Source organism: Notechis scutatus, chromosome 1 (genome assembly GCF_049901735.1).
Source record: "Notechis scutatus isolate UNSWTSFEM ecotype Mainland chromosome 1, rNotScu1.2, whole genome shotgun sequence".
NCBI classification, from domain to species: Eukaryota; Metazoa; Chordata; class Lepidosauria; order Squamata; family Elapidae; genus Notechis; species Notechis scutatus.
Window position 1 is genome coordinate 237,081,808 of NC_142009.1, and position 23,360 is coordinate 237,105,167.

At 39.0% G+C, this 23,360-nt stretch overlaps 1 protein-coding gene across 8 annotated transcripts in view; it reads left to right on the top strand.

Annotated features, from left to right (window-relative positions):
* The window catches only part of TSPAN4 (tetraspanin 4), a 797,106-nt gene that overhangs the window by 318,220 nt on the left and 455,526 nt on the right, over positions 1 to 23,360 (top strand). For all 8 annotated transcript variants that reach the window (XM_087950830.1, XM_087950829.1, XM_087950835.1 and 5 more), the window contains one exon: positions 16,893 to 16,944. The gene's annotated coding sequence lies outside the window, so the exon portion shown is untranslated. The remainder of the gene's footprint in view (positions 1 to 16,892; positions 16,945 to 23,360) is intronic.

Consider the following 23,360-nt stretch of genomic DNA (forward strand, 5'->3'; position numbering starts at 1 on the left):
GGAGATCCCTCAGGAGACCATCTGCCACCTCATCAGGAGCATGCCCAGGCATTGTAGGGAGGTCATACAGGCACGTGGAGGCCACACACACTACTGAGCCTCATTTTGATTTGTTTTAAGGACATTGCATCAAAGTTGGATCAGCCTGTAGTGTTTTTTTCCACTTTAATTTTGAGTGTAACTCCAAATCCAGACCTTGGGTTGCTAAATTTGATTTCCATTGATAATTTTTGTGTGATTTTATTGTCAGCACATTCAACTATGTAATGAACAAAGTATTTAATAAGAATATTTCATTCATTCAGATCTAGGATGTCTTAATTTTGTGTTCCCTTTATTTTTTTGAGCAGTGTAGTAATGCAGACTGTGTAAATAGTTGGACAATGTTGAGGGAATTATTTGTTTAGCAGAGTAATGGCATTCAGGAAAAAATATCCTTGTGTCTAGTTGTTCTGGTGCAGTGTTCTATAGCGTCATTTTGAGGGTAGGAGTTGAAACAGTTTATGTCCGGGATGTGAGGGGTCTGTAAATATTTTTTGCAAACTGCAGCTCCTGATCAGAAGGAAAAAGGGAAATCAAAAGAAGCAATGAAGTATTTCACAAAAGTGGCAGGTATTTATCTTGAAATCCAGCAGCCACCCATAGAATAGTTCTCAAGTTTTCTTACTTTGATTTGGGTTGGGAAGTACAAGTGAAGAGGAAAAAAGTAAGATAATAGAATTCTTTATTGGCCAAGTGTGATTGATTATTATAGCCAATGTATAAATATAAAATAAAAGTAATTTTAGCTTTCCTTTGGAGTTGACTTTATGGTCTGGTCTACTAGTGGGGCTGACAATATGAAAGTACATTCTTCTTCTTTCTTCTTCTTCTTCTTCTTCTTCTTCTTCTTCTTCTTCTTCTTCTTCTTCTTCTTCTTCTTCTTCTTCTTCTTCTTCTTCTTCTTCTTCTTCTTCTTCTTCTTCTTCTCCTTCTCCTTCTCCTTCTCCTTCTCCTTCTCCTTCTCCTTCTCCTTCTCCTTCTCCTTCTTCTTCTTCTTCTTCCTCCTCCTCCTCCTCCTCCTCCTCCTCCTCCTCCTCCTCCTCCCTCCTCTTCCTCCTCCATCTTCATCTTCTAGGATACCATTATATAAACTTTGTACATTTTTCCAAAAGTACCTTTATCCACATTTACTGGACCAAAGGCATGACAAAGGAGTCGATTGTTTGCCTGCTCTTCCACACATAAGGATTAACTGGCCAGAATAGTGTGTAATGTGGATCTTGATTGTGTATACTCTTATCTTTCTCTTATTTATTGATTAAATATTGGTAAATATCAAACAAGATACCTGGCAAGTTGAACGAAAAGAAGGGCAAAAGTAAGGAGAAAGCCTGAACAACAGACAAGAGATAAAAAGGAAAAGAGGACTTGATATCTCCATTAGCCATGTCTCTATATCAAAAGACATAGATATTCCCAGAATTACAGGAAACAGTATGGTGGGTGGTCATTGGCATGGCCTTTGTTTGCTCCAGCCTTAACTCTTTTGTGCTCGTGGAAGTAGCAGAATACAGGTGGAAAATAGGACATCTGGTGATGTCTCCTCTGTTTTGCACTGAGAAGGAAGCAATTTGGTGGACAATGATGGTGCATTCAGCAAAGAGTAGGTGGCAATAGATGAAAGAGGACTTCAGCTTTACCCAAATAGTGGCCACAAAATAACGCTCCTTAGCTAGCAATAACATGAAAATTCTCATCTGCTCCTTGGCTTTCTGGAACTTATCACATTGTAAAGAAATCAAGTTCTTGTAAATCCATACAAAATCTGACTGTTGTATGTGTAGAAAATATGGCTAAGGACTGTTGCAATTTGGGAGATTGTATGGAAAAGGATTAGGTAGAAAGGATGTCTTCCTGTATGTCTTTCTCCTGGAAAAAAATACAAATAAAATGCCTTGGGAGTTATGGGAAGAAATCTCTGGAAAGAGAGGGCTATTTTGGCAAAGGTTTTCCTTTCTGTAGACTTAAATAAGCTTTCCAATTTTGCACTCATCGGATTTTTTTTTGAGGACACAATGAATTTGGGGAATTATTTTTGAGCATCAATGTTTGCTCTCTAGGGAATGTGAAGTAGGAATAGCAACTGTAAAATATATAAGAATGCTTAACTGTGCATATTCACTTTTGCTCTTATATATCTGTAAAGAAATCCAGCAATGCCTTCTAGCAAAGTAAACCAATTCACCCCTGGAATTTTTTTTTTTAAAAATCACTTTGAAAAATTGGGTAGCATGTAAAATGCGAAGAGTTTTCATTTCATCTTTCTTTTCCTTCTGGTTTTAATTGAGCTAATGCGCTGATCATTTTTGTCTCCTAAACCAGAGAAGGAATGAGTGCTCTTAGTGCTCTTTAGTTCTGAAGTAGAAAGTTAGACAGGTGCATTTGTGCTAGATAGACACAATTACTTAAGTGCAGGAACAAGCTGTGAACCAAATTTATGCCCACGGCATGAAGAAGAAAAGAAAAAAAAAGATGTCATTTGGTGGCTTCCCAGGCTCCTCATAAATTTCAGAACGGTGCCTTTCTTTTTTTAGTTGCCTGTAAAATGCAACCCTGGGACCATTAGATGTTTTGCTGGTGAAGGTGATGGGAAACGAGAGAAGAAATTTCGTGTCCCTAGACATTTAATGATTTGTCAGTCAATTAACTGGAGGTCAGATGTATCTGCAGGCTGTTAAGAGTTACATTCAAGCAGACAATGATATCAAAACCTTATAGGTTGTGTCTCGGAAGAGGAACATACTGTAAAATCTTTTGTGTGCATATGCAGAATGTCACATTTTGAATTATAAACTCCCAAAATCATAATCTAAAAAAAAAAAATGATGTAATTGGCATATTTCTTCTTAAATGCTCTGAATGAGTGCAAAATACAAGAAGTGAAATTGTTTACTATTTTGGCATGATACAGCTACTAAACCATAACTGCAATTAACTTTGCTAGTGCAAATACTTTCTCTTGTATTTTCTGCTCTGAGCTGGTTGTTGTCATGTCTTCTACTTGTCCTACTGTGACTGCACATTGAGAATCCTGTTTGCTAGTGGCACAAAAGAACGAAAAGCAGCCAAATACTCCATAAAGCACTGGAGTAGAAATATCTTCTGGGTTGTATATTTTGATGCTACTGCCCTAGAGCTTTACAAGCTATTTGAAAGCATATGTTATATAGTGAATCATCCCTAAAGGTGGGAAATGTATTCATAAACGTACCTTTGCATAATTAAATATATAAATGTGAAGCACCTGAATTCCCATAATTTATTAGCGGCAGTATTCAAGTTGATGATCACTGCAGGCTGGTTGGACATATTTGCTGCCTTATTTAAGAAGAAATGATAGTAAATAAAGGGTGAAATATTCAAGAGTTGTAGGCAGCATGGTTCAGAAATGGGTTGCTGTTGCAGTTATGCTAAATTTGGCTGTTCAGAAAGCTATTAAGCTGAGGACTTTTATTGGATGGTTCAGATGCGAGTATTGAGCCTCCAAAATCAGGTTTGATTTATTAAGCTGAGCGGTCGCCTGTCTAAACAAAATCATTGTTATTAGCTGTGTACTGCATATCCAAACAAATAGCTTCCAAAGTGATTTATGATCGTGGCTCAGTTGAATGAACAACAGTTAAAATTGGTGTAGTTTCAGTTTTGAACAGAAAAGCGAACAATTGTTAATAGAAAATGGGAAAAAAATCCTTCCAGTAAATATGCAGAGCAGGGAGGTAGGGTGGCAAACAGGTCTTTGAACTTTCAGCACAGAATGGTGTTATGATCAGGGGCGGGGTTCTATTGGTTCTCACCTATTCGTTAGAACCTGTTGTTAACTTTCTAAGCAGTTTGGAGAACTGGTTGTTGGAAGAAATCTCCTTTTGTTTTTTTTCCCACTTTACAGAACTAATCCTGTAAGGAAGGCAGGAAGGAAACATTCTGGTGTTGTTTCTAGTGTAATCTTTATTGCCCTGCTTACAGAAACTGCCTCTCCATTAACCCTTATTACATTCTTGGGAGTATGCCTAGACTTCCGGGTTTTTTTTTTCTTTGCTGGTACTTTCTTAAACAGCAAGGGTTGTTTTAAGCTTTTTACACTGCTGTTGGAAGGAAATACTCCCCTGTTGGAATTCTTCCAGCTAGGATGAGCAATTTGAAGAAATAATTGAATAATGAAGCAGAGCTGCCAGAAAGAAGCTTTTAATGACAAGGAACCAAGATGAGTGACATTCAGCAAGTCTTCTTGGCTACCTAGAAAGATTGATATTAAAATGTGAGTTTACAAACCCTTTCTGAGTTTTGGTCTAAAACTGGTTTTTGGTGAAGTTTTATTATGTGCTTGGTGACGTTTAATCCTGTGTTTATTGATGGGATAATTTTCCCCATTCAGCTTTGTTTGGAAGGAAAAAGGTTAATCTCTGTTCCTGAAAAGAAACTGGGTTGAGAAATCTGGCTAGTTCCTGTATCTGTTAGTTCTGGTAATTGGTTTAACAAACAACAGCTACTGTTGTGATTTAATTATTTGTATTGTGTTTGGAATTTTTTCCTGCCTCATGGTTTCTTTTTCTATCTGGGGAGGGGGTCTTTCTTCAATGCTTTAGTGGTTTCCGGCAATGTCCTTTTTGGGGGTACTTCCAAGAGGTAGGATGCAAGCTTGGCACTGATGTTTTTACTGCCTTTCTGGGGGGCATGTGATCTTTCCTTAAATCTGGATGATTTCCTTAGGATATCTTCTGATGTGAGTCAGACCAGCTGGTGTCTTTAAGTGGTGCAAATGGACCTAAGGATTGTTTCTCCTGGGTATGCTCTTTCTGAAGAGCTTAAATGACTTCTCTGCTAGAGGGTTTCACTTTAAGACATAAGACATAAGAATTTATTTGTCATTACACTCGCAAGCGGGTGCAACGAAATGAGGTGCTCTTCCACAAGTAAAACTGGACAAACACCACTAAAAAAAAAAAATTAAACTAAACACAACCAACCATACAATAATCTCTATACAATTTAAAAATGTAAATACCCCACTACTCTCAGCCATTAGACTCCACAAAAATCTTATGACCCTGCATTCAGACTCAAAACTGCACTTGGATAAAAACTGTTCTTAAATCTGGTCGTCCTTGTTCTTAATACCCTAAATCTCCTTCTCGATGGTAATAGTTCAAAGAGCTGATGTCCCGGATGAGAGGAGTCATTCAATATGTTAAGTATCTTCCTCTTACATCTATTCCTATACAGTTCTTCCAAAGAGGGGAGTGAGCAGCCAATGATGTTTTGGGCCGTCTTGATCACCCTCTGAATGGCCTTTTCTCTGCCACTGTGCAGCTCGAGAACCATACACAGAGACAGTAGGATAATATACTCTCAATTGAACTCCGATAGAAGGTAGTCAATAGACTCTCAGCCAGTTGTTGTTTCCTAAGAATCCTTAGTAAATACAACCGTTGTTGTGCCTTCTTAATTAAAGCAGCGGTGTTTGCACTCCAGGTCAGGTCATTTGTAATGATGGTCCCAAGAAACTTACATTCAACCACCTGTTCCACACGAACTCCCTCTATATACAGTGGCTGAATGTCTGCTCTTTTTTTCCTATAGTCCACTATAACCTCCTTAGTCTTCTTAATATTAAATAGAAGATTATTATTTTTGCACCAGCGGGATAGCTGTAATACCTCATCCCGATATGCAGACTCATCATCCCCAGAAATAAGTCCTACAAGCGGAGTATCGTCTGCAAATTTCATTATCCTATTGTTGGGATGTTTATTTGTGCAATCAGATGAATAGATGGAGAACAGTAGTGGACTAAGGACACAACCTTGTGGAGTGCCAATGCTAAGTGTCTTGACAGTAGAAGTATAATCATTCAGTTTAACTCTTTGTGGACGATTTGTTAAAAAATCCAATATCCATAAACAAATAGAATCTGGAAAATCTAGATCTTTGAGCTTGGCTATTAATCTGTGCGGTATTGATGGTATTGAAAGCAGAACTAAAATCTGTGAACAACATTCTTACATAATTCCCCGGTGTTTCCAAATGGGATAAGACCATGTGAAGCACAGTAATAATTGCATCCTCGGTTGATCTATTTTCTTTGTAAGCAAACTGAAGCCCATCAAAGGAATCGGGAAGGCAGGAGATAATATAATTTCGAACTAGCTGCTCAAAGCACTTCATTAAGATGGAAGTTAGTGCCACCGGCCTATAGTCGCTCGGACCATTTGTAGGCAACTTTTTAGGCAGTGGAACGATGGTGGAAGCCTTGAGACACACAGGAACCACACATTGTGTCAAGGATCGATTAAAAATTTCAGTCCATACCCCAGCTAACTGATCAGCACAATCTTTTACCACCTGACCAGGAATTGAGTCGGGCCCAACTGACTTTCTGGAATTAACTACCTTCATTGTCTGCCTCACATCCTGCTCATTCACAATGAAGGGGAGGCTCTGCTGAGTAAATGATGGCAAAGGGACAGTTTCAGTTTGATGGATCTCAAATCGAGCAAAAAAGTTGTTCAACTCCTCAACCACCGCCACACTACCATCCGAAGAGACCTTTTTTGCTTTATAGTTTGTTAGTTGTTGAACCCCCTGCCAAACCTGCCTCATGTTATTACTGAGAAAGCAATCTTCAATTCTCCTCTTATATTCGGCCTTAGCTTGCTTAATGCCTCTCCTTAAGTTCGTTCTTGCAGCACTATAATCTAGATCATTCCCAGACTTAAAAGCCTTATTTCTTGCATACAGCAAGCGTCTAACCTTCCCGGTCATCCAAGGTTTTTGATTAGGATAAACCCGGATTCGTTTATCCACCGTGACAGTATCAATACAGTGTGCCATATACCCTAACACCGCAGCCATGTGATCATCGAGATCAGGATGATCAAGAACTTCCCAGTTTGTCTGTTCGAAGCAGTCCTTTAGCTGCTCCATAGCTCCCTCTGGCCAGCTTTTCACCGTCTTGACTACCGACCGTGCCTGTTTTCTCAGAGGAATATACTCCGGGGCTAAAAGCAGGGACAAGTGATCCGACTGGCCCAGATGTGGTAATTGTAATACCCTGTATCCATTTACAATATTCGTGTAGACTTTATCCAAGGTGTTCGACCCCCAAGTAGCACACCTTATATGTTGATAGAATTTAGGGAGGACCACACGAAGATCCACATGATTAAAATCTCCTGCAATAATGTATACAGCATCTGGAAATTTGCTTTGCAAGTTGCCAATTTCATCACCCAGGAAGCCCAGAGCCAAATCTACATTTGCATCCGGCGGAATGTAAACAGCAAGAATAATAACAATGCTGAATTCCCATGGAAGATAGAAGGGTCTGCATCTAACATACAGATATTCCAGCTCCAAAGAGCAGTGACATGTTATAACCTCTGAGTTTGTACACCAAGTCTCTTTAACAAACATACACACTCCACCTCCTCTGCACTTCCCCACATTTCTGTCTCTGTCCAGACGATGTAATAAAAAACCGTCCATCTCAATGACAATGTCCGGAATAGTGGGGTTCAACCAGGTTTCGGTGATTTATGAGCAAGAGTTGGCTGCTGATAGTTATCACTGCAGTTTAACTATTTTAATTCCTCAAGGTGGTCTGGCACCCTGCTTGCGTAACTCCTAACTCCAGCTTGCAGGCATTTTTAATCTAATGATTGGTATTTAGGGCAGCTTTTTGCAAGCAAAGAAGCTTTTTGTATTTTTGTACAGGTAATCCTTGACGTACAACAGTTCATTTAGTGACCATTCAAAATTACAATGGCACTGAAAAAAGTGACTTATGACTGTTTTTCACACTTACAACGTTGCAGTCTTCCCATGGTCACGAGAGGCCAGGTGAGGAGAAGCGCCCCTCAACGTGAGTGATGTCGAGTTGGCCATGCCCATCCAGTCATATGACCAACTAGCCACGCCCACCCAGTCACATGTCCACCAAGCCATGGCCATAGAACCGGTTGTTTAAAAATTTGAATCCCATCCCTGGTTATGATCTAAACTGCTGATGGGACAGCAAAATATATAAGTTTGGGATTGCAACAGTTTTGAAAAAAATCATCTTTCAACTGTGGAGAAGCCTTTGATATCTTCAATCCATTTCCTGGCATCAAACGATTTCTTTTTTTAAAAAAACAAATTTTATTAATTTTTAAACGCATACAAAACATACAAGATAAACATAAAACCTTTTTTCTAAAAATTTCTAAAAATTATTTGAAAGTTTTACAACATTAACACATTTCCTTACAATCACATATTTTCCTTTTCTAACTTGCTTTATTTTCTTCTATCTTTCTCTCCATTGTCCTTTTATAACCTTTCTCCAAGGTTTTATTAGCTCATTCAAACATAAACACATAAGAACACAAAACATATAAACATAAAAAAAAACATCTTTTCTGAAAGTTGCTTAATCCCGGGTCAAAACTCTTTGTACAGACACCAACTCAAATTCATATTCATTTTATATGCCATTCCATATCTTATTACCATTTTCAATTTTTTTATAGCTTCTTCTCTCTCTTAAATTCTCTTAATTTTATTTTATTTATCTCATCTCAATTCAAATCATAATATTTATTATTCTTTGTCTGTTTATTTCCAGCTATCGATTTATCTTTCTTTTTTAAAAAAGCTTCTCCTGTACACTAATTGGAGTATGACGCCTTTACCTCTTTCCCCTACATTTATAATACTTAATATAAAATACCTAACTTACATTGGGATTCTGTTTGGTACATTCTAAAATTATACAATATTATCAATACCTATACTAATCTATTCATTAATATTCATATTCTTTTATATCATAAACACTTAGCACATTACTTTTCAATTAATTAACATACTTTTGTGGGAGCACCTACTTTACATAATTATTCCCCCCCACATCACATATTTTAAATCATTATTTCATTAAGGTATTCCTGCTTCTCCTACTTCAAATCTCTCCTTTCAAAAAAAAAAAAATTCCACTGAAATAACACAATCTAATTAATATTGACATTCATTTGTATCTTTCTCTCCAACTCCTTTATATCTTAACCATTTTATCCATTTCAATTAAATAACATGCCTTTTGGGAATACTTATATTTTCCACAATTATTCCCCCCCCGCCCCCCACATCATATCTCAAATCCTTATTTCATGAAATGTTCCCCTTTTCTTAAGACAAGTTTCACTGTTATATTAAACATTTTATCACACTTTAAATTACACATTATTTCCAACTTTCTAAAATTATTTCTAAATACAAATATAAAAAACAATCTTATGTACCTTTAGAATCCCTTTATCAATAAAGTTTACCCATTATCTCTAAAAAACTTTTGTTTCTTTACATCTTGCTCTCCACTATTGAGGCTTCTCGTCCCTTTCTCCCTTGCTTATTCTTCTCTCTGTCCTCTTTACCCTTTTGCCTCTCCACCTCCCTTTTTCTCTGCTTTCCTCCTTTCTGTTGTCTTCTAACATAATATCTCTTTTTCATCTTGTTTTTCTCTTTTTTGATTGCTTTTATAGGTCTTAAAGTCTCTTTTTCTCTTTCTCCTTTCCTTCCCCAGCCAAAGTCACTTGTTCATCAAAAATGGCTTCTTCTTTGTCCCAGTCATCCTGTTGTCCATTCAATTTTACATAAGTGTAGACCGCCATTTCTAAATACTGAAAAAGAGTATCAAAAACGTCCTTCCCTTCTTGCTTTTCTTTTTCATATTTTTGATATAAAAGTTTCAATCTGTCCACAAGTAATGCCATTATAAAGAGAAAAAGTTTTCCCAAGCAACCACCCAAGTGCTTTTAATCAGAGATAATTCTCAAAAGTGGTAAAATCACCAAGCAATCCAAGTAGGTTAATTCTTTTAAGCACTTTCTCCTTCACTTTCTCTTTCTGGGATTGTAGTTTGATCACAAAGTTCCATTTAATATATATCTTTCAGAAGCCTTGTTAGTATTTATAGCTCTTTAAAAATCCAGGCAGTCTTCTCCTTATTTTCAAATTCTAATCCAATTTTTCCCTCTCCCTTCCCACTCACAGCAAAAAAAATATTTTTTTAAGTCTTTTTTAAAAAAAATCATTCAGAAATCCTTATCTCTTCAGTATTTAATTACCTAGATTTTCAGATTTCTCTTGTTGTTCCATCCGCTGTCACGTTAGGAAGGAGAGTGAAGGAAACAAAAAACAAAAAACTTTCCCTTTTAGAATTCTGTGCGCCGCTTGTAACTCTCTCTGGAAACAATGTAGCAACTTCTCCGTAGCAATTTTCAAGCCCCAGGAAACTTTCTTATCCCTTGGCAACTTTATCCCGGTCCAGAAACAACTCTCACGATTTCCCCGATTTTCTTCCTCCTGCACAATCTTATCCGTTTGCAGGTTTCTTCATAAGCGGCCATTGCTGACCGCCGCTCCTCCGCCTCGGGAAAAGGGGGTTTTGCTGGCTGGGGAGGGGTCTGTGACACCCCTTACCCCCTTTCCAGATCCCCCTGTCTTCAGCTGCCCCTGCAGGGCAGCTATATCCCCCAGATCCAAACGGATCGGGGGAACCTTGGCGGTGAGCTCGGCAGGGATCGCGCTGGATTGCAAATCCCTGCCGCTGCTGAAGCCTCGCAAACCGGAAGTCCTGGCATCAAACGATTTCTGATCTGCAAGTCTCCCATAGCAAAAATTCCAGTTGTCACTTCCTATCACAACCTGCTCATCCATTTTTAAAATGATTTCTTCTTAACTACAACCTCTCCCAATTTGCCTAATAATTACTATCTTGTATCATCAAAAATAATTTCTTGGAAGTTATTTCCCTCCATTATGATTTCTGTTAGACAGTGGCAAGCCTCTGTCATCATTAAGTTTTCTATATGCTAAATAAATCATTAATATCTGAAAGTGTGCAGTGGTTTATAGTTTCATTATTCTATTATTTCAATGTAAACACTCCAGTCCACTTTATACAATTAATCTGATATTCTGTGAAGCTGAAAAATTTTCCGCTTGGCTATAGATTTAGCATTCTGACTGTTTATGCTTTTTAGTGTTATAATGAGACTGTAAAATTGATAAAATAATCAGGTTACAGCAAAAATGTCCTTACCAGAGATACTCAATTGAGCAATCGCTGCTCATTATATTAAGATCTTTTTATTAAAGTGAGTATAATGAATGAGTCTTTGAAAATGATGAGAAAGAGGAAAGTGTGTAATTCTTTATGTGATGTAAGTGCAACGCTCATTGATTGATTGTGAGGAAATATAAAAAGTGCTGTTTTCAATCAAGCTTCACAAGTGAAGGATTAACCTTTCTCTGACAGTTTTGATTACGCAAGAACACATGTTAATGTTAATGGACTATATTGATGCATTTTCAAGAGTTATGCAAGAGCTAAACCTGGAAAGTGGCTTGCCTTCTCAAGAAAATAGAAAGTATATCACTGTTGATTCAGAATTGATCCATCCCTTTTACATCAGGATAAATGTTAATAAGCCATAATAATTAAAATATTTCAAGCCAGGTTGCTTAATAATAATATGTATTATTATAACAATGGGGCAGAGTACATTGAATAAAAGCATAATCCTCAACATTTAAAGTCAATGATACATTAAAAAATACAGCACACAATCCAAAAAAAAATACTGAATTTTATATCTATCTTCTTAACCAATAAGTTGACAGACTTCCACATTACCATCTGCTTCAATTTATGATGGCTTTCCTTTTGTATCTTACAACTAGTCTCAATTTCCTCCTTTCCAACCATACCTACCCAATTTTAAGTCAGAACTGAGTGCAGTGTTCTTAATGTAAATGTCAAATCTAACACTGCCATACCTTTGTCAGGTAGACAAAGACACCTGTTAACACCTAAGGTCCACTCAGCCGTTTTCTCACTGACCAAGGTTTTTATGTCAGGTAGGGTTAGAGATGGAAAAATTGCTTCTCCTGTGCTATTTTTTAAACAATAATTGTTTTCCCAATTTGCCCTTGATTTAATTTGCCAATCCAATTAAAGTAAGTGTATTTATTTAGCTAATTATTGTACTTCAAACCTACAATTATAGTGTCTCTGTGGTTTACAGAATGCATAAAACAAGGATTAAAATATCCACAATTAGATTAAAACTTATCTGAATCATATCGTCAAGCAATAGAACAGTGATCACAGCATCCTCATATGAGAGGCTGCCCAAGGCAGTGATAGCACCCACCCTTCTGCGGACAGGGAGGCAAGGTGACGGCAGCGCTGCTTCCCTGGCCGGCGGGTCCAATGGAGAGAGCCCGAAGCCACCCGTCCTTTCCACCCCTCGCCCAGCCCGTCCCCATCCCCATGCATCTCCAAATGCACCAGCAGCTCCAAATGCTGCAGTGGGATGGGCATCGGGCAGAGGTGCTCAGTTGGCGGGCCTCAGCACGGAGGAGGACACAGTGCAGGCCGTCGCCTTGCCTCCCTGTCCACGGATGGGTGGGCACTATCACTGCCTCGGGCGGCCTCTCCCGATGGCCCCTTCGGGTTTCGCCTGGAGGGACTTGGGAATGAAGCCAAGCTCGGGTCGGCCGGCTCTTTTGCTTGGCAGGCGGGCGCGCACCTGCAGCTCGTTTTCCCGGCTCTACCCAGCCTGCATGGCTCTGGCGCAGCCCTGGCGGGATGAGTGGAGGGTCTGGTGTGGAGGCGCTCGCTGCCTTGGCGAGAGCTCCACCGCCGGGCAGGAGGGCCTGCCTGTCAGCTGCACTGGACGCCTCAGGCGAAGCTCTTTGCGCTCTGCCTGGCGCCAGGCAGGGATGGTGGCTGGGCGCTTCTCCCAGGGTGGGCCGATCCTGCTCTGCGGCCCCAAGAGATTCACCTCCCCACGTGGGTTTGGGCTGCCCTCTCGGGCAGGGGAGGCTTTGTCGTACCGGTAGTAGGGTGTCGTTTTTAAAAGAATTTTAAAAGAATTGGCTTTGCCTTCGAAAGTGAAGGGAAGGTGGCGACAGGAGCGCCTGAAGCCGAGTGTCTCCACTGGGCTCCGGTTGCAGGGAGGATCCCTGGCTGGCCGCGTGGGGCTGCGCCAAACACCGTGGCGTTGCTCTAAACGCCACAGCAGCACGGGGAGAAGGGAAAGCAACGGTGGTGGAAGGTTTCCCAATACGAAGTGCCCCACCAACACTGAGGTCAACATCCAAGCTGTCACTGCCCGCCCGCCCGAGGATGCAAGGGGGGGAATTAAGTCACCCCCCAAAAGACGGCCTAGCTGTCTTTTTGGGGGGTCAAAAAAAAAAGGCTCAGCCTTATTTTGTGAGAAACACGGTAGTTTATTACAAACACTTAATTTTTAGAAAAAAATATTTATTAAAAAACGCAACTATTGTGTGCATAATATAAGTATTTAAATCCATTTTCAAATTATTCCTCAGATAAGTGTTAGCAGAAGTGGGATGAAATTTAATGGAAGCTTGAGTATACTGTAGATCAGGAGGGTCAAACTCGTGGGGTGATGTTGTCATCATGTGATGTGTCACGATTTTCCCCTCCCCTTCGCTATACCGGGGGCATGACGCATCTGGCCCACAGGCCACAAATTTGACACCTCTGCTGTAGAACATTGAGAAGGCTACAAAATGCAGGTAGTCCTCCACTTCCAACAGTTAGTGACCTTTTCAAGTTACAACGGCACTGAAAAAAGTGACCATTTTATGACCATTTTTCACACTCATGAGTGTTGTAGCATCCCCATGGTCACGTGATCAAAATGTAGACTCTTGACAACCAATTCATATTTATGATAGTTGCACTGTCCCAGGGTCATATCATCCTATTTTATGACTTTCAGACAATCACATTCAATGGGGAAGCCAGATTACTTAACAACCTTGTTGCTAACTGAATAACTGCAGTGATTCATTTAATAATTGTGGCAAGAAAGGTTGTAAAATGGAGCACTTAACAAATGTCCCATTTAGCAACAGAAATTTTGGACTCAATTATAGTCATAAATTGAGGACTACTTGTAATTCCAAGATGATGTCTTCTGAAACTTTTCTGGACTTCATGGTGCTCCCTGGATATTGTCATAAAATGCGGTTGCTGCTTTAATCTCTGCTAATTTCCTCAGGGATTATACTGATTAGTACTTGAATGGGAGGGACATAAACCTTCCAGATCACCATCAGGGACAATTGATATTCTACTTGGTCATTGCCTTCATATCTGCATTCAGCTGGTATGAAAGCACTAGAAGAAGATGGGGTTAAAGATGGCTGGAGGAATAGGATCCAATTTCATACACCAATCTTCTGAGCCGGGTATACTTTGAAGGTTGCTGCATCTCCTAACTATACTTTAGGCACAGGCAACTGGAATATCAGATGCTCTTTCAATTCATTGCAGGCCCTAGCTTAGTTATGAGGAATGTAACCATCCTAGTTAATTATTGGATTTGGTGAAACTGTACCGATGATGCTCAAAATCATCCATGAGACCTTTCAATTGGATGTTTGTGAGTGCTTCATAGCTGGCATTAGGTTCAACAAAAACCCCACATTTATTATAGTTTTCTCAATTCCTATAGACGTAATTCATAATAATTCATGGCACTAATACATTTGATTATCATTAAAGTACTACACACTTTATTTTTATTGTTTTTGTTACAGCATGCAAACATTGCCCCCCTCCCCCTTATCACATCCCCAAAAAAATTGGAGAGCAAGATTGTGTTTGTTTATGTGAATCTCAAAGAGAAATTGAAATAAAATTGTACATATGTATTGTGATGGTACTGTGAGGAGGATGGTATTTTAACTTTGACGAACCCTTTCATGTAAATGTGTGGACTAGAGGTGCTATTTAGCAGGTTCTGACCAGTTCTGGAGAACCCATAGCAAAAGTATTGAGTAGTTTGGAGAACCAGCAAATACCACCCCTGACTGGCCCTGCCCACATCTATTCTCTGTCTCCCAAGTCCCAGCTGATTGGCTGAGTCTTCTTTTGTTGCCCTGCACAGGAGAACGAATCTGGAAAGCAGGTTAGTGGGGTGGGGAGGGAATGGGATTTTGTAGTACCCTTCCCCTGCGATGTCAACTAAGCCATGCCATGCCCACCAAGCCATGCCCACCAAGCCATGCCCACAGAATTGGTAGTAAAAATATTTGAATCCCACCACTGATACACACACACACACACATACTGTGTATATATAGTACTAGTTCGATACCAATGCTTTGCTACGAAACTATGTGGTCGGGCTTAGTTTTTGGGGAGGAAAATAAGGGGGGGAATTCTGACTCTGCCTACCAGCATCCATCGGCTAGCGTCCTGTCAGTGTGTTTGGAAAGTGAAACAGTATTTGCTGTGTGAGCAAGGAGGCAACAAGGAGCCTGGGCGTGGCTTAACTCAACTGTTCTGTACTAAAGCTGCTGGGTTGCCCTGCACAGAACGGTGCTGGAAAGCAGGTTAGTGGGGTGGGGAGGGAATGGGATTTTGCAGGAACCTTCCCCCCAGGAGTGGGGTGGGAATGGAGATTTTGCAGTATCCTTCCCCTGCCATGCCCACCAAGCCACGCCCACCAAGCCACACCATGCCCACCAAGCCACGCCCACAGAACCAGTAGTAAAATAATTTGAATCCCACCACTGGTGTGGACATTTGTTTCTGTACATTTAAATTTAGCTCAGTGCGCTAATCTTGCAGGGAAGCGGGATCAAAATCTATGGTGTTTTACTTGGAGACATTTGAAACTCAATTTCCCTTAATGCTTTGTTTACCTTCAAGAATGGTTCAATATTAATTTATTACTGACATTTGCAGTATTACGTTCACTTTACCTTCCGGAGTTTCTTATCTGTATATTGTCCTATATGGAGGATATTGATCACTTCCTAGCCTCCAATTATGATTACATCTTGGGATTGTATTATGCTTTGGTCGTAACCATCTCCAATGGCAGAATGCAATATTTTACTGAAATGTTAAGACTTGTGTTTCCCAATAAGAACATACAGTAAATTAGGTTTGGCATCTTTTTATTTATACTTCAATTTTACCAATGAGCAGCTTTTAAAAAAATCTGCATGAACAAATGGAAATATGTAAGATTTTTGCGCTCTAAAATAATCCCCCTACTACCCTCAGGAAATGTCTTTTCTGATTTAATCAAATGTTACTTACCTAAGATTGGAGCTGCTACAAGGTTTAAGAAGTCCTCTTGGGTTGGGGATTAGGTGTCTCCTCTAAGTACCTCACTATTTTTCTGCTACATCCAGCTGGTTTCCTAGCTTGATCTGTCTCAAAGACTTGACTCATACCTTCCAGGAACATTAAGAAAGTTCATCCCACTTCAGATTAGATTTCTGTACTGGAGCTTTTAAAAAGTAGAACAATTTATTTCATCATTCTTTAACTAATCTAACAGTAAGTGGAAAAGAGATGAAGTAATAAAATCAAATAGCTAATTTAAAAAACACATCATTTCTTTGGAAAACATTAAATAAAACAAGGCTAGCAAATGTCTGATCTAATAATTTACCACCAATCTCTTATTGGGAAATTAGCCAAACAATAGTCATTTATTGTGGTAGCTTATTTTCAAACGATTCTTGTCTAGGACTAAAAAGTTCCACCATTCTGATCAGGCCACAGACACAGATAATGTCATTTATTATTGTTCCACTGTTGTTTCCATTCTTTTTTTTTTTTCCAAAGTTGAAGTTTCTTAACCTGCTTGGCAGGAGGAGGACTCAGTGTTAGAGTTTGACAACTTGGACATCCTACTGTTTTTCATTGGTCACAGAGGAATTTTCAGCTTTTCTACTGGATCTTAGAGCAAATCTGATAGACATACTTTCTAAGAGGTGATCAAATAAACTTACATTTGCTTTTGCTTTTCCAGATTATTTGAATCCAGCAGATTAAAGAATTCCTCGGCACCGGCTTCAAATCAGGTATTTACCTTGTTTCTACAAAATTATCAAAGCTAAAAATTTTTTTTTTATTTTTCTCTATTTCCAAATGATCTTTAAAGGGTTTTTAAGAAAAGAATGTACATTCTATTATTGTTGTTATTGTTGTTATTGTTGTTGAAACTTCTTTATTTTGAAACATTTACATGGGCACCAGAAACAAAGCAAATATTCTGAATTGTACATTTGGAAGCATGTTGTCCATTGTCAATGTTCAGTCAATTGAGAAAGTGGAAGCAGTTATAATGATGGTAAATTATTAGATCAGTTAAATGAGTTTATTATTTGAAAATTAAACTTTTTAATGGCCATTGAGAATGAGAAGCACACATGAAATGGATGATGGGTTATGATAAAAGTGAGAAGAGAACATAAAAGTGAGACTTTTTGACAGTAGCTTCTGTCACCTATATGTTTCAAAACTGCAAATCACCTGGAAATTTCCTTATGGTTTTACTTCCATATTTGTAAAATTACTAGCAACCTGAAAAATATATCTCATGGGACTGCTAATTGTGAATGTTTTTATTTTTTCATTAAATCTATTTTACAAGCTGTTAAAAGACAGAAACTCATAAAATGTTCGATCCCTTGCTTTTAGTAGTTAAAGTTAGTAGTTTATATTTCAGAGTTTGTCTTAACTTTGCACTTAACAGAGATACGTTGTATCTTTGCCAATGTTTTGATTCATTTGATACATTTCTGTTCAATGTTGTTGGATGTAGCAAGTGTTCAAGAAATCAGGAATAATTTTTTAAACTCCAATAAAAGAGAGTACATGAAGCTGCTGTATGAGGGAGATTGTGGTTTCTAAATATGATAAAGAAATAAAGAAATCTGTAGCTCAGATTTGAACTGTCAAGTCCTTGGTGCTCTCTGAACTTGTTTTGTTGCTTGCAGATGTTTAATTACACAACTGGGTAATGTCATATGAGCCAAGTGAGTGTGGGGCTTGCTGCCTGTTTATATGTGTCTCACATAAAAATAAACTATATTTATACCTAATTAAAAAGAGACAACTAAAAAAGCTAAGAAGGAAACAAACAAATAAAAAAAGCCCAACAGAACAGGTCCTCTCCAGCATCCAACAAGATAAGCAGGGATTAACACCATGCAAACAATCAAAGAGAAAACAATACCCTATCAAGGAAATATCAAATAGAAAACCTCATTCCTGCCAACACTGGGTGGACAAATTTCTTTATATAAATAGGGTGCAAACCCCACACACTCCAGCACTGTTGATGTTACTTAGTTGGGCAATTTATTTAATTATATTTCAAATTTATATATAGATACCTATTTCACAAAACTAGTGGCTTATTACAAAATTATAAAGCAATAATTCACAAATAACAATGATTATCATTACTATTAAAATATTTAAAACTATAAAATGCAACTAAAAAGATAATGAGCTTAACAACAACAACAACAACAACAATATTAATAACAGAGCCATCTCACTAGTTCACCAGTTCTTTGGGGTTCCCAGCATGATAGTACAACTAAATCTTGAGGGACCTTTGGAAAGCCAGGAGTAAAGGTCTCAGCCTAACCTAAGAGGGGTGGATGTTCCACAATGTGGGTGCCATAACTGAGAAGGCCCACAACCAGCGTGTCTTCTCACCAAGATCTGGTTGGGCAGGAAGATGCAATTGGGGAAAGGCAGTTCCTCAAATAACCTGGTCCCATATAGAGCTTTAAAGGTCAAAACCTATAATCAAAACCTTGCATCAGACCTGGAAACAAACAGGTAAGCAATACAGTTTGCAAAGTAGATGTGTACTGTGTGTTCTACAAGGGGCTCACATAACTGCCAGTGCCACTGCATTTTGCACCAACTCAAGCTTTTGGATACTCTTCAAGGGCAGCCTGCTGTAGAATCCAATGAAAAAGCTGCAGGCAAACATATCCTGTTTGATTTCCACCAAACAATCTACCCTACTTTCAGTTCTCAAAAAAGAATCAATTGACTATTTGGAAGAATCTAGTTTATGATGCTTTTTCATAGGACTAATGCATCTTGGTTTGCTTCAGATACATTCTGAGTCAGTATTTTTCATCTTGGATCAGGGAACAACTCCCTTGTTGAAAAGGGAGCCATTACTCAGTACTTGAACTGGAATGTTTCATATTCCCCAGTGTTTGAAAAATTCTTTTTTCTGTGGGGTCCTTAGTGCTGTGTGAGTTTGTTTTCTTGCAGATGTTTCAACAGCAAACTAAGTAACATTATCAGTGCTAGTAAGGAAGTACGATTTGTTCTCATTTGTGGCTTGTTCTGTCAGTGTTGGTTGGAGTGGACTCGGTAGGTCTTTGAGTGGGCAGCTGTTTACTATTAGCTTGTTTGTCTGAGTTGGTGAGTTTCTCGATTGGGACATTGTTTGTTCTTGATTGTTATTCTACTATTAATCTCTGCTTATCTGGGTGTTAATTGCTGATGAGGAGGTGTTTAGGTCTTTTTATTTCCTTTTTGGCTTCTTGATTGTCTCCTTTGAGTGGTATGTAGAGGTTGGATTCTCTCTCCCCCCCTCCTCCGGTATATAATGAGGAAATTCAAGCTTATGACGGCTCATATCAGTTTCAGTATGGGCTTTTTTCTCCTGTATCTATCATTCGCTTCCCTCATATCCTATACAGTATTTCTCTGATCTTTGTGAGGTCCTACTGTTGTCGCTCTGTCTAGCTCTTGTGCCAACCCTGGCACTTTAGATGAGGTATTTGGCAGTGATTCAGTCTTTGCTTTATGTCTGTTATGTATCTTTGCTTTCACCAAGAAATAAGTGTTCCTGAACAGTTGCTCTGCTGGACAAATTGTGCTCCCAGATTTGCTGCTAACAGTGCATATCTTTTGGTTGTCTGGGTTGTAAGTGAGCCCTTGGAGCGTATCCAATGCATCTTAGATTTGCTTGGGCTTTTTTTTCCCCTTAGAAACTTATCTTCTTAGGACATTATATGGATACATTAGTTGAAGAATGGAATGATGCAAGCATTCACTGTCGTTATTGCATAATATGCTATTAATTCTCACTTTATTCTACAAAGCCCACTTCATGTGAAACACTATTATTCCAAATTAATACATTTCAAAAGAATTGTATTACATTCGGTGTGCTGTAAAGTAGTCTGTGCCAGGGACTGTGGGATCTCCTTTGTTTTTTCCCGTTGTACCGAATTCCTGTTAATTGCTATATTTGCAATTTAAATTCTTACGAATTTAAGAAAAAAAAAACGGGGGGGACCTGTACAGGATTTGCGTAGAAAACCTATCTATTGCAGAAACTGACATCTACTGAAGATTTTTTTCCCGTGGTAAAGAAAGTTTCATGAGTCTATTTTATAAAAAGTGATAGTAAGTGCAGCTTCGCAGTGGGTCACCATTTTGCAGAGCAGCCAAGCTTCAACCTGAATGGGCATTAGCTTCAACCTGAATTGGCATTTAATGGCTGCACAGCTGTGGCTGAAGATGCAACCACTCCCTTGTGGTCTCTCCTGTTTCACCCTTGTCCCTGTCATTGCCCTCCTCTCTCTAACTTGATCAAACAGTTCTTGCCAAACCACAGAGGCAGAAGCAAAGGTGGCTGCCATTTCTGTCGTCCTTTTGAGGAGATTAATTAGATAAAGCGGTGACTCTCCATGTTGTAACCTAACAATAAAAAGGTGACTTTTTTTTTGCACAGGGTAGGACAACGTAAGTGTTTGTAGCTATGAATGCATGGTGTTCTATCTGTTAATTGACTTCAGTTGGGAAATAAAATTTATATGAAATATTACCCATCTCTATTTTTCTTACTCTAACAGTTATGAAAATCAAACAATTTCCCATCTTGATGAGTAACAGGGAGTCATCATGAAGAAGATGCCTGATTTTATTTCTGTATGCCTCAGTTTCTTAGTTGTTCAACTATGGGTGGAAAATCCTATTGAAATCATGCTGCCCACCAGCAGTTCGTAAGAGTATATGGAACCAGATAACTAGTCTCCTTGGAGTATAAAGGTTCAGTGAGATGTATGTTCAGTTTATTAGGCTTGCAGCATCTTTCTAGTTTAAAGCATATAGAATTGCACAGGCAAATATATGAAACTTGGAAAGCCTGCATTTTGACAGGCTGCTGCTTGTTCTCCCTTTCCAATCAGTATTTCACTTTTACAGCTGAAGTTTCATTTGCCTTTGTAGCCAGAAGGAGGAGGAATGGCTTGGTGAGGATTTCACTACCTATTGATTACTGCTGTCAAGCAAGATTGTAGATGCCTCCATCCTGTCATTCACTAGATATTTAGCGTAAAGAATATAAGCTAGGCTTTTGACAGTAAGTAACGAGTGGGAGAAAGAAAAAGATTGTGGATGTGCGTAGAATCCAGCGTTAAGAGTTTTCGTGTCCGTTTGTTTTCTTCTCCTGGTAATACTACATGGGGGAATTGGGTGGAGAGATAGATGGATAGATAATCATCCGTCTTGCTTTCTGGCTCCTGTACCAGGTTCCTAAAAGAAAATGGTGAAAAAGTGTGCTCAGAGGAACTTCTGCCTTTAATCTTATCTTAAGTCTCAGCTCTGGCAGAAATAAAACTGTAATGCCAGTTTTGGCAATAAAAGACATTTGAAAAGAAGAAATCGCAAAATTAACTAGTTTGGAGAGATACTATGTTAGAAGGAAAATGTGGAAGAGAGATGGAGGGTGTTAACAGGAATATGATTCAGAAAGCATCTCCCAGGATTGTCCTATATGGAGTAACCTATCTAACACCCACTTCCATGTGGCTATTGTTTATGTAAGGGGACAGATCTTACCTGGAACAGATTAATGGAAGACTTGAAATCCAGAGTTGTTCCTGACTGGGCAACCTTAGCATAGACATTTTTAGAAGATCAGATCCTGTTCTGGAATCCAGCCTTTCATACAGGTAGCCCTCAACTTACAGCTATTCATTTAGTGACCGTTTGAAGTTACAAAAGCACTGAAAAAAGTAACGTATGACTGTTTTTCACGCTTATGACCATTATAGCATCCCGGTGGTCACATGATCAAAATTCAGATGGTTCATATTTAGGAAGTTTGCCGTGTCCTGAGGTCATGTGATCTTTTGCTACCTTCTGGCAAGCAAATAGGGAAGCCCGATTCACTTACCAGCCTTGTTATTAACTTAACAACTGCAGTGATTCACTTAACAACGGTGGCAAGAAAGGCCGTAAAATGGGGCAAAACTCACACTGTCTTTCTTAGGAATAGAAATTTTGAGCTCAATTGTAGTTGTAAGTCGATTTAAAAAACAATCTAAAAAGTGAGCTTCCCTTGGCCCCCAAATTACTCACCTTTGAGTTGTCTCTTCTGAAGTGAATTCACTAGCAATGACTTTATTATGCCCAGGAAAAGTTTCTTTTAAGTTTTAGACCTCCGAGGCTGATGAAATCTTGGAGTGATGATCTGAGACAGAAGTATGTACTTCAAGGGTACAGCTGTTTTCTGTAGCTGTTAATCGGATAAGTGGACAGGTATACAGCCAGGCAGTATAGTGCCATGTCCATCTCTCTTACTGTCTATCTACCTACTACCTCTCCCTCTCCTCCTCTCCACCACCCCACTATTTTTTTTTTCAGGTTAGCAATCTTTTCAAACAGCTTGTGAGCAATCCAAACGAGTATAAGTGAAACTATCATAAATCTCATTTTAAAGCCCAACAAGCATGTTTATTTCTAGGGTCCTACTCCAGAAGAAAGGGTAAAGAAAGGGTAAGCAGAATTCTGGGGCCGTAAGTCACCCAAAATAATTCAGCATTATAAGTCAGCAAATGTTGCCTGTTCAATGTTGTATTCCTGGGGCTGGTTGCAACAATGGTTACTGGATCCCTCTGCAAGCTTTTCCAGCAAGCTTCAGCCTGCTCATCCATGAGATCTGTTGAGACTAAAGAGTATTGAAGTGACATTGTCTTTGACCTCTGTCTCTTTCTGGGCTAAGTCCCTGGAGTGCCTTTGAAGGGAGCGGGGTCACATTGCACTGGTCTTTGTCCTAAGAAATGTCAGGCATCACATTTTCTGGCTGGCTGGCTGGCATCAGGCATCCGGCTTTCAAAGTGATTTATTGAGGGAAAATGAGACAGAGGAGTTTACCTCTTTCTCTCTTTCGCCAAGTAAAAAACCATTGTAGATCCCTTCCTGTTTGCCTGAAAACTATTTAGTAATTCTAACCATACCCTTCATTTGCTTCACCTTGCCAGGTGCTAACTGTTTGGCAAAAGGCCAACTCTGACACACCTTCATTTTCCCATCAATGTGAAGAGTTGAATTCCAAGTTCGATATAAGCAAATAGCTTATGGCAAATAGCTCATGACAGTGTAGAGAACATTTATTACTACTGTTATACCCCATTTCCTTTTTTTTTCTTCCTTTGCCTGTTGGGCT